Source organism: Hyaena hyaena, unplaced genomic scaffold (assembly GCF_003009895.1).
Source record: "Hyaena hyaena isolate Hyena2069 unplaced genomic scaffold, ASM300989v1 scaffold_496, whole genome shotgun sequence".
NCBI classification, from domain to species: domain Eukaryota; kingdom Metazoa; phylum Chordata; class Mammalia; order Carnivora; family Hyaenidae; genus Hyaena; species Hyaena hyaena.
The window spans coordinates 1,290,388-1,300,385 of NW_024081127.1; the positions used below are offsets into that span (position 1 = coordinate 1,290,388).

Here is a 9,998-nt window from a genome sequence, read left to right on the forward strand (position 1 = left end):
GAAATTTAAAAAGCACTGAGTTATAATATTATCACATAGAACATAACAGGGGTTTTTTATTTCTGCTAGGTAGCTATGTGTTTCAAGATGAATTACATTGATTTTCAACATTTTCCAAAGGAACATCAACACTAATTGCTAATAACCCTTGTACTGTGCCTAAAATAGATTCAAAATTTGCTGGATTCTATTAAACTCAGTTTTAATGGACCACACTTACTTTCATTGCACATTTTGTTTTTCCTACCTCTACAGAAAGGAAACTTAACCATTTATTAACTTTAAGTTGAATTTTAAAAATGAATAGAAATGCCAGCCCTCCCTTTAAGGAGCTCATAATGTGAAAGAGTCAGAAAGGAAGAGCAAACAAGATTTCATGAAAGACCAAATATGAGAAATGCTGTATGAGCTGAGCCTACAGAATGCAGTGAGAACTTCAAGAACTCATGTGGCTGGAGCAAGCAGCCTTTACACTGTAGGGATGACTGGAATGTTGTGAGTACTCAGTAGTTTGAGAAAAGGTCATTCCATGGAAAAGAAAATGTTATGAACCAAGGTTTGCAAGGCCGACATATGGAGTACATATGCTCTGGGATGAAGCTAGTTGTCAAATGGATGGACAATGCTTTAGAAGTATCGGAAGGACCCTCCATCTGACAGATGCATACTGCTCTACAAAGGCAAAGACTTGGAAAGCTGTCTGTCTCAGCTGCTTTTTCAAATCACAATGACCAGAAGGACGTGCTTTCTGCCTGTCCTTCATAGTGACCGCTGATTCAGGATCTGGAGCTGAGTTATCAACAGCCATTATTCACGTCATCAAAGGGGTGGGTCGATAACTTCCAAACCCAACCGCACATCATTCTCCAGCCTCCTTTCCACGGGCAGACATGTTTGACATGTCTGTATTTTTAAAATGCCTCATTCCTTTTTTATAAACATTAATCCATTTAGTGTGTTCATCTACATACACACTCTTCTCTATAATTTTTCTTACTCCTTAGATTTGGCAGATAAGTTTTGGTAGAGATAGCAGAGGAGTAAACAACTGGGTCAAATAGCGGATTTAAGACACACCTCATTCAGAGGCAGCAGCCTCAACTAAGAAGCTGAATAACATGGAGAGATTAATCTTGACAGAGTCGGACTTGCAGATACTCAAGACAGGAAGAAGATGATATGCTTTGAGCTGTCTATTGTAGTGCTGTTATTTTTGTGTCATGTGAAACTAGAGCATTTGAAGACCAGATAAAACTAGACTAATACACTAACCATTCCCCTCTGGGACCTACCTATAGACGCAATCCAAACACAAGAGACAGAAAATCTGTAGGTGATCAATAGTGAGCCTATTACAGTGTAGTGGCTTAGGTAATTTGCCTACATGTCTATTTTATCCACTTGAAAGAGACTTGAATAAATCATCCCTGAAAAAAATTAATTGAGTATAAGCAGGTGCAAATGGCCATGGTAAGAAAAAGTAAGTTAGGATATATGACAGACTTAAATTGTTTCTGATTATATCTATACATGCCTTATGTAATGCAGTAAGAACTCTTGCTGTACATTTGAGTCAATGGTAAACTTTGCTTACATCATGACTTATTTGATATTTTTTTCATCAATCATTATCAACCTGGGCAAAAGAACTCATGAGTGGAAAAATGAGAAAATAGATTTTCAGAAGAAATTAGGAAGTGTCTTGGAAAGAAGAAAAAAAGAGTTACAGATCACAAGTGGAAATCATTGTGTGCTCAATCACAGTAATGCCACACGATCATACATCTCAATAAAGCTGAAATTAAACAAAAAGAATCACACAAACCACCTCACCCCCACCAAAAAGTCTACATAATCATTGTTGGAGAGGACTTAAAAGTCAGCATGCCACCCACCTCCCAGAACAGACTGATAAGAATCTGCTCTATCGCCCATCACAGCAAGTGGATTATCTCATCTCTGAACAATACTACTGGCAGAACCTGATACTTTGCAAGGGAGCTCTCTCTGCTCATGGGTGAAAACTCTACTTTAATGTAAGTCCTCTTGAAGCAAAACATTTATCAGTAGCTTTAACCTAGCACCTGAACTCTGTGCTGTTCCCTGAGTAACACAAAATAAAAATGATCTGCTATGTTCAAGGACCTTCCAAATATTTGAAGATGCCTTTCTCATCTCTCTAATGTAGTCCTGTCTCCAGAAACTGTCCCAATTCAAACACCCCCATGTGCATGGTTTCCCCAACTTTCATGATTTTAGTTGCCATCTTTATTCACTTAACATCTATTAATTGAGCACCCACTACATGCCAGGTATTGAGGATATGCTGATGGACAGAATAACGTAGTACCTGCACACATGAAGCTTAAAGTCTAACAAGGATTGCAGATGCTTTAAGCCGGATTATTAAAAATGGGATGTATGCTACAAAGCAGAAGCTCATGGGCCCTATTCATTTCTTCACAAGTAGTGCCTTGACCTGTGTGTAAAACTCCAAGAACTGTTTAATGAAGGCAAGGTGCATTAGGATGATTTATCACCTTGATCCAATTTATGATTTTCTTAATTTGGCCAAGACTGAAATAACTCAGAAATGACATAATAGAGTGTACAGCAGTCATACTAAGGCTGAGGTGAATCAAAATTCTGGTTCACAGCAACTGATGACTCCTGTAATTACGCCATGCTCCTCCAGGGAAAAGGGTAACTATCCTGAGAAAAACTTCCAAAGGAAGACCCAATGTTAAATCAGTTAGTGCCCTGTTCAGATGACCAACATGTATATCAAGAGCAGGGTGTTCACACAGGTCGAAAGGGGTTTGATCCACTTCTATTTCCCAAGATTCTCCATATGTTAAAAACAATGAAAAACAGTCAAAAGGAAATCCCCCAATTCAACTATTTTCTGCTAACAAGCTAGCAATTTTAAATCAATATAAAGCTTGCTGAATGTGCAATCATATTCCCTCCGGACATCCCCCATCATTTCCTCCAGCTTCCTCCTGCCCAGACAGAGATCTCCTCTGCTGTGTGTGTTTGCTCTATTTTCCTGAGTATGGTGAATGAGCTGCATTATCGTAATGAGGGGATCATATTGTGGTCTTCGGACACTGTTAACTACTAATCAAATATCCTAGAAAATAAATAAGCAAATAGTAGTTGGCTTAACAGGTAGTGTTCTACTGAGCAACTGTGTAATCTTCATGCCTCTCTCGCTTTTCTGATCTCAGATATTTGGACTAGCAAATGCGATGTCAATTCTGAAGCCTTGTGGGTTGCTTCTAGCTTTAATGTTCGAGAATCTGAATGCTGTTTAATTAAGTTTAGATTAATTTCCTATCACCACCTCTATCATGTATGGGAAAGAAACACTTCGGTAATTAGGAGACTAATCAAAATACAAAAAAATAACAAATTTTTAAAAGTCTCAAGAATACTTGACTACAAATGAAATTAACCTATATCCGGTATTTGAAACATACAGTTCTTAGTATTCCATAAAATGCTTTTATGGCAGATTTTAACATAGATCTTCCACTCAAACATCTACCAAATAGCAGAAGTCTGGAAACAGATTACCCACATGATGCTTATTACCACTTTACGTGTTCTAGAAGAGTTGTCCAGCTAGCTAAATTAACTGTGGCTTGGAATGTTCTGAGAGTAATAATCAATGCAGAAAAATGGCAGATGATGTGGATGTTGGGATTAAACCCGGTTTTTGTTTTGCAAACTCAGTAACTTCTACTTAACTTCTTGCCTATCTTTAAGTGTTTTTACCTTTTTTTTGGAATTATCAAATATAAGTAGTGATGCAGCTAGCCAAAAGTCAGTTGAAATATATAATATCTACTGCTTTGGAGAAAAAGGGAATTATTAATGTTATTCTGGGTCTTGAAATGTATCTGAGAGTGTGAGTGTGTGTGTGTGAGTGTGTGTGTGTGTGTGTGTGTGTGTAAATAATGTGCTCAGGATGAGATTGGTAAGGAAAGTACACAGAACTCGAAGTGTTTTTTTAAATGCTGTTTAGAAATATTTACTTCCCTCAGATCACCGCCATGGACATGTTACTTAGAAAATGTATTGCAAATTTTGGTTTACTTGTCTTCTAAAGAATCTCATAAGAAAACATGTACTTCTGAGAACTGCAGCCTAATTTCTACATGAATTGTCTGTCTATCTAATCTATAAGTCTATAATCATATATTATGCATGATTTGGATAACCATCTAAACAGTTGCAGATTGATTAGAGGAATCCTCTGAGGTTCATCACATTGTGCTCCTTGGTAGCCATGTTGGAATGGCCATTGGATTTTTTTAAGCCAAACACACTTTTCAGCATCTGGGACTGTTTTCAAGAGAAAAGTGAGGGTGCACACATCCAATGGTGAGCACTTGATTTTCAGTTAATTGTATTTTACGATAGGTATATGCTGCTCTACAATTACTGTAACCCGAGTCGTGGATGACAGCTGCCGCTTCTCCAAAACAAGTGTAACCAAACTAACTTAATTAATACATTAATTAATCATCTCTACTTTACTCTTATACATGGTTGTTAGTGACATGTTTTCAAAGCATATGACACCAAAACAATGCGACATTCTGCCAAATAGCTTTCATTATTTAAGAATTGGATCAAAATTCCTTCTGCAGGGATTCAAGATTCTAGTTTCTGCTCTTGACCTGTGTCATAGGTAAGTGAGACGAGCACACAGCAGAGGTTAGTAGCCAAGACTCTGGAGCCACACTGCCTGGGTTCTATCTCCTGGCTCTGCAGTTAACTTGCTGTGTGACCCAGGCAAGCTAACCCAACCTTTCTGAGCCTCAGTTCTTCACTGGTAAAGTGTGGATAATGACAGTATCCCCTGGTTGGGTTGTCTTAAAGGTGAAAGGAGTCATTATTTACAGTGTTTAATATTGTATTGATTAAAGGGCATTTGCCTTGGGGAGGCAGAGCAAAGACAACTATTGCTCTGTTGTAGAATATTTAAAATGTTTGCGATGTAACTGAGGCAGGCTCCCTGCACTTGTGCCTGTAATTCCTCTGGGTCTGGGAAATTCATACTTTTTGTCTTTCTCCTACTTTCTTACCTTACCTGTGCTCTGACACCATGTATCATCCTTGGTTCACAGTAATGAGTATTTCTAAAACAATGTAGATGTTCAGACCATATTAAAAATAAGTAGCCATTTATTTGCTTTGAAAGTTGGAGATTAGGATTCAGGTTAATTCAAACACCATTCCCTTCAAACATCATTCATATGATTTTCTTTTTTCTTAAATAAGGTTCTTATGATAGGTTCCTTAATAAGGTTCTAGCAAATCATGAAGGCAAGCTAGAACTTTCATTAGCTCACTCAACCATGACAGCAGCAAAAAGATCTTTGTCCAAACTACAGACTGCAAAGCTATGGATAATAACAATATAACTTGGTTCTCTGATTTATGAAGATGGTAACTCTACAGATTTCGTGGAGTTTTTAGAGTATAAATTGATGCACTAGAGTAAGCTTTTAGCCTCAGGTTTTGATTTATAAGGTTACAACATTCTGCATGAATTAACAAAGGCTGGCAAGGTGGAGTGCAAGAAATGACTAAAAAAAAAAAGACTGAGAAGAGCAAATCAGTCACCAAAAACACTATATAATTACCACCTCCCTCCAAAGTACAGGGAAAAATTAAACAATAAATAGGCATTAAAACTCACTAGCAACTTCAATATAAAGAATATTGAAATTAAAAATACATTATTTTGCTTTTCCCTGGGGTCTGGTTTGTGATATTGTGGACACACATCGATCTTGTCGCTAAGGCTCACTTCAGTCAAAGCCATTTATATCCACTCCTGACAGATCGCAAACCCAGTAAGGAAGGACCACGTGTGGTGGCTTTCCTTGCGGTCTATGTCATGCAGTGTCTTAATATGGCTTGTTAAATTTCAATAGAGACAAGTTTTTCTGTCAGGTCAATAATGCATAAACTCACCAAGAAGTAAAGGGAGCAGGTGGGGGACACTTGGGGATTGTTTTTTCTCTAAACTATAAACATACCTCTCAATATTTTAATACTTAAAACTCCCTCACTCTGAAGACATAATTGTACCTCTCTCCACCATGTACACATGATCCAAAGGCTAGAAAAGAAAAGAAAAGAAAAACAGAACCTAAGTGCATTTCAAAGTTTATTGTTAGTTTTATGATGGAACTCAATGAAATCGAAGAAAATAGGAACTGTAGCTATATCTGACATAAATGGACAAATCTTACCTAAAAGCCCCAGCATACCGCCATGTATGTGAAATAGATCATTTTGACAGTCCTGAGTGCTTCATGGGTTCTAAATATTTTATGCCTTCCCCATTTGTTAATGCTTCCAGTCAAATACAGCTATGGAGCAAAATACAGCAGGTTGACATTCTCGAAGTCAGACGCATTTAATAGACTACAGACTATAGAGTAAGCCTGGCTTCTAAACTTAGGTTTGTTTCACTCACTTAGAATCTCAAAAAGCATTTGTAAACACAGCACCGTATGATCCTGGAAAGGCATGCAGAATAGTGGATCTCGTAACTTTTGAAGCATGGCTTTTTCACTTAAATGAAGCTATCTAACCCCAGGCAGGAAAAGCATTCGAGACTTCTAGGATGCTTTAAATATTCAGAGTTTCTTCCAGAGATGACAGTATAGACATTTTCTCATGGTAAACATTAAAATTAGCAAATATAAATCCTATAAAAGAAAAAAGACCACACGCTTGAAAATCCTAAGGTAACATTTGCTTTTTCAACCCACACGGATAGGACAACGTACACTCAAATGAGGAACTGGGTTCTCCTTGGCAAGAGAACCAAAGAAAGCAAGCAGACTGGAAAGATGTCATACATGGAGTTTGAGGGTTTTATTATATGTATTTTAAAAATCCATATTTTATCATATCCTTTATAACATTAAAAATTGATCTAGACTCTAGTTCAGGAGCTCTTCTTTACAAAAACCTCTGAGACTGTTATACCAACAGCCTTCTATATCTTCCGTCATTGCCTTGCAGAGTTCCCTCTTCCAGCTCTGCTGTCCTTTCCCTTCGTTGTTTTTTTTTGTTTTGTTTTTTTTTTTGGTCTGTTTTAAGAAGACCCTTTAGAATATCCATGCTATTAAAAGAATTAAGTGAACTATAAGATGATATGTATTGTACAGTCTCAGTTGTGTGAAAGGATAGACGTTGGCGGCTAGAAGACATTCTCTCATATGTGAGTGCCTTTTTCTTTTCTTTATTTTTTCTGCATTTTCTTTTCCTTAAAAATTTTAAATTTATTTTTTATGTAATCTCTACCCCCAAGGTGGGGCTTGAACTCACAACTCCAAGATCAAGAGCTGTGTGCTCTACTGACTGAGCCAGCCAGGAGCTCCTCTGCATTTTCTAAAACTTCTAAAATGTATTGGGTTGTTTTTATAATTCTAAAAGTAAAGATAATAATCTTTTCATCCATTATCCACATGTCTGAAGTCTGAAGATGAAGTTTTTTGTAATATTAGCAATCCCTCATTTGGCAGCAAAACCTGACCTGACCTGGCAAGAAACTATTTATAGCCTTTGTCCACCTTGTGAGAGCTCTGATCTATTACTCTGCACAAATACTAATGTGTTGGATTATGGAATTCTGTCTCAGACTCCACTGGGAGTGGAGTTTTTATGAAAACTATAGTTGACATATCATAATACGTTTCTAAAACCTGAAAAGTTCTGAATTCTGAAAGATACCCCATTCTGAGCATTTTAGATAAAGAATTGTGTACCTTTAATAAAGTAAAAAATGTTAACAAGATCTTCCATAAACCCTGAATACTGTATATGAGATGACCATGATCCAATGCCATGAAAAGCTCAGATATGACCTACTAGATATTTTGTTCCACGATGAAGTAGGTCATAGCAAAGAAGATACGAACAGCCGTTCATTTTCAGTGTGGTGCAGTAAGTTCTATTTGCATTAAGAACTCCTAGCTCCTTTGAAAGTCCTTGAGATTTTGAAAATGCTACAGTTGGACATTATCTTATCTGATGCTTACTTACATGAGAATAACTTAGAGAAGCTGGACAAGCAGTACTAGATGTTAAGTGCTACAGAGAGGTAAATCATCTATCCTGCTAATAATCAGCAAAACTCAAATTGGACAAGCTCTTCTGATTCCTGTGATATGTTTTGTGGTTTACAGCATACCATTCTGCCTCAAAACCTTGGACAAAAACTTTTTTTTAATGTTTCAGTTTTTAAAGGAAATTTAGCCATTCTTTTAAGTAGACAATATGAGGTAGAGCAAACACTGAGTTCTAAGGTCAAACTAACAACAATGGAGTTCTGTCTACACCACCTAGGATATCCTGACCTTGAATAAGTTATTGAACCTCTCTGAACCAGTTTCTTATCTCCAAAATGGAAGTCATTACAGGAAACTTTATAAAATTTTAGTATATAGGCTGTCTGTGAATAAATGATTCCCACTATCTTTGATTTTCCAAAATAGTAACTCAGGCAAAGCAAGTATAATAAAATTTTATTTTAGATGACAATCTGGTTTTGTTTGTTTTTTTGCACCAAGTTTTTAGGGCTGGTTAGTCTTGATAATTTTATATTTATTAAATTGAACTTCAAAGGCTATTAGCAGTTTTGAGAAAAATAATTTTAAATGTATGCCTGCGTGGCTGGATCACTGCACAATTTATTTATAAGTTGAGTTTTAAAAACTGTTTATTTTCTTCAGCTGACTTTCTCATGAGTCAAATTGTCATCATCTCTGTGGTACACAAATGTTTTTAGCACTAAGTATGATTTAGAAGCTGAGAAACTTTTATATGCGTACATTTTCCATTATATAAATACATATTCTATATATAAGAGACAGAGAGAGACAGACAGAAGCAGTGCACCGAAGACAAGCACAAGAAGAGGCGTGGAGAGGGGCGCCTGGGTGGCTCAGTCGGTTAAGATCCGACTTCAGCTCAGGTCATGATCTCACAGTTTGTGGGTTCGAGCCCCACATCAGGCTCTGTGCTGATGGCTCAGCCTATTTCAGATTCTGTGTCTCTCTCTCTCTCTCTAACCCTTCCCCACTCATTCTCTGTCTCTCAAAACTGAATAAATGCTAAAAAATTTAAAAAAAAAAGAAGAAGAAGAAGAAGAGGCGTGGAGAGCCCTGGCAAAGATCAAGGGCACATCCTCAACCACGGGGTGTCAGAGAGACCCTGGAGCAGCCAGTGCCAACATGCTCAGGATCATGGGCTATGCCACCAAGGCCATGAGGTCTGCCCATGACAACATGGACATTGGTAAAGTTGAAGAGTTAACACAGGGTATCTGTGACCAGCAAGAATTTGTAAAGGGAGCTATTTCAAAGTCGGTACGGCCTGGAGAACAATTGAGTAATGATGAATTCATGGCGGAATTAGAAGAGCCACGACAGGAGAAGCCAGACCAGGGCTCTCCGGACGTCAGTGGACCTTAAACAGTCCCTCTGCCAAATGTTCCCTCTATAACCTTACCATCAAACCCCACCAAGATAAAGGAAGAGGAGGGGGATGACATGAAGGAATTAAAGAACCGGGCTGGATCCATTTAACTGGTGCAGTGTAGGCGGGACTCTGGCGGCCTGTGCAGCGGGAGGGCGAGGGCACGTGCAGGGCAAGCAGCACACGGCGCCCGCAGGCTCCATCTCTCCTGGATCTCCCTGCAAAGCAGTAGGGCCGCCTCGGCCATTCACTGTCTGCATTGCATGGTCTGCCCCCAGCTGGACTGGATGGGGAGTGAGGAGGAGGGAGGGAGGGGGCCCAGCGGGGTGGGAGGTGCCTGCTGTTTATAATGTTGAGTTTCTGTAAAGTACACTGTATTTGCAAACCCAATCTTGGGCTTCTGGACTATGCCAACTTTGCCGCTGAACCTCAACGGAAAGGGTCAACTGTTTGCAGTTGAAATTTTCTAAGATGTAGCCTCTATTCTT

The 9,998-nt window shown here is 38.3% G+C and overlaps 1 pseudogene; it reads left to right on the forward strand.

Moving 5' to 3' along the window:
* Nucleotides 1–9,278: 9,278 nt before the first annotated feature.
* LOC120246935 lies at nt 9,279–9,620 on the forward strand (annotated as a pseudogene).
* The last annotated feature ends 378 nt before the right edge of the window (nt 9,621–9,998 follow it).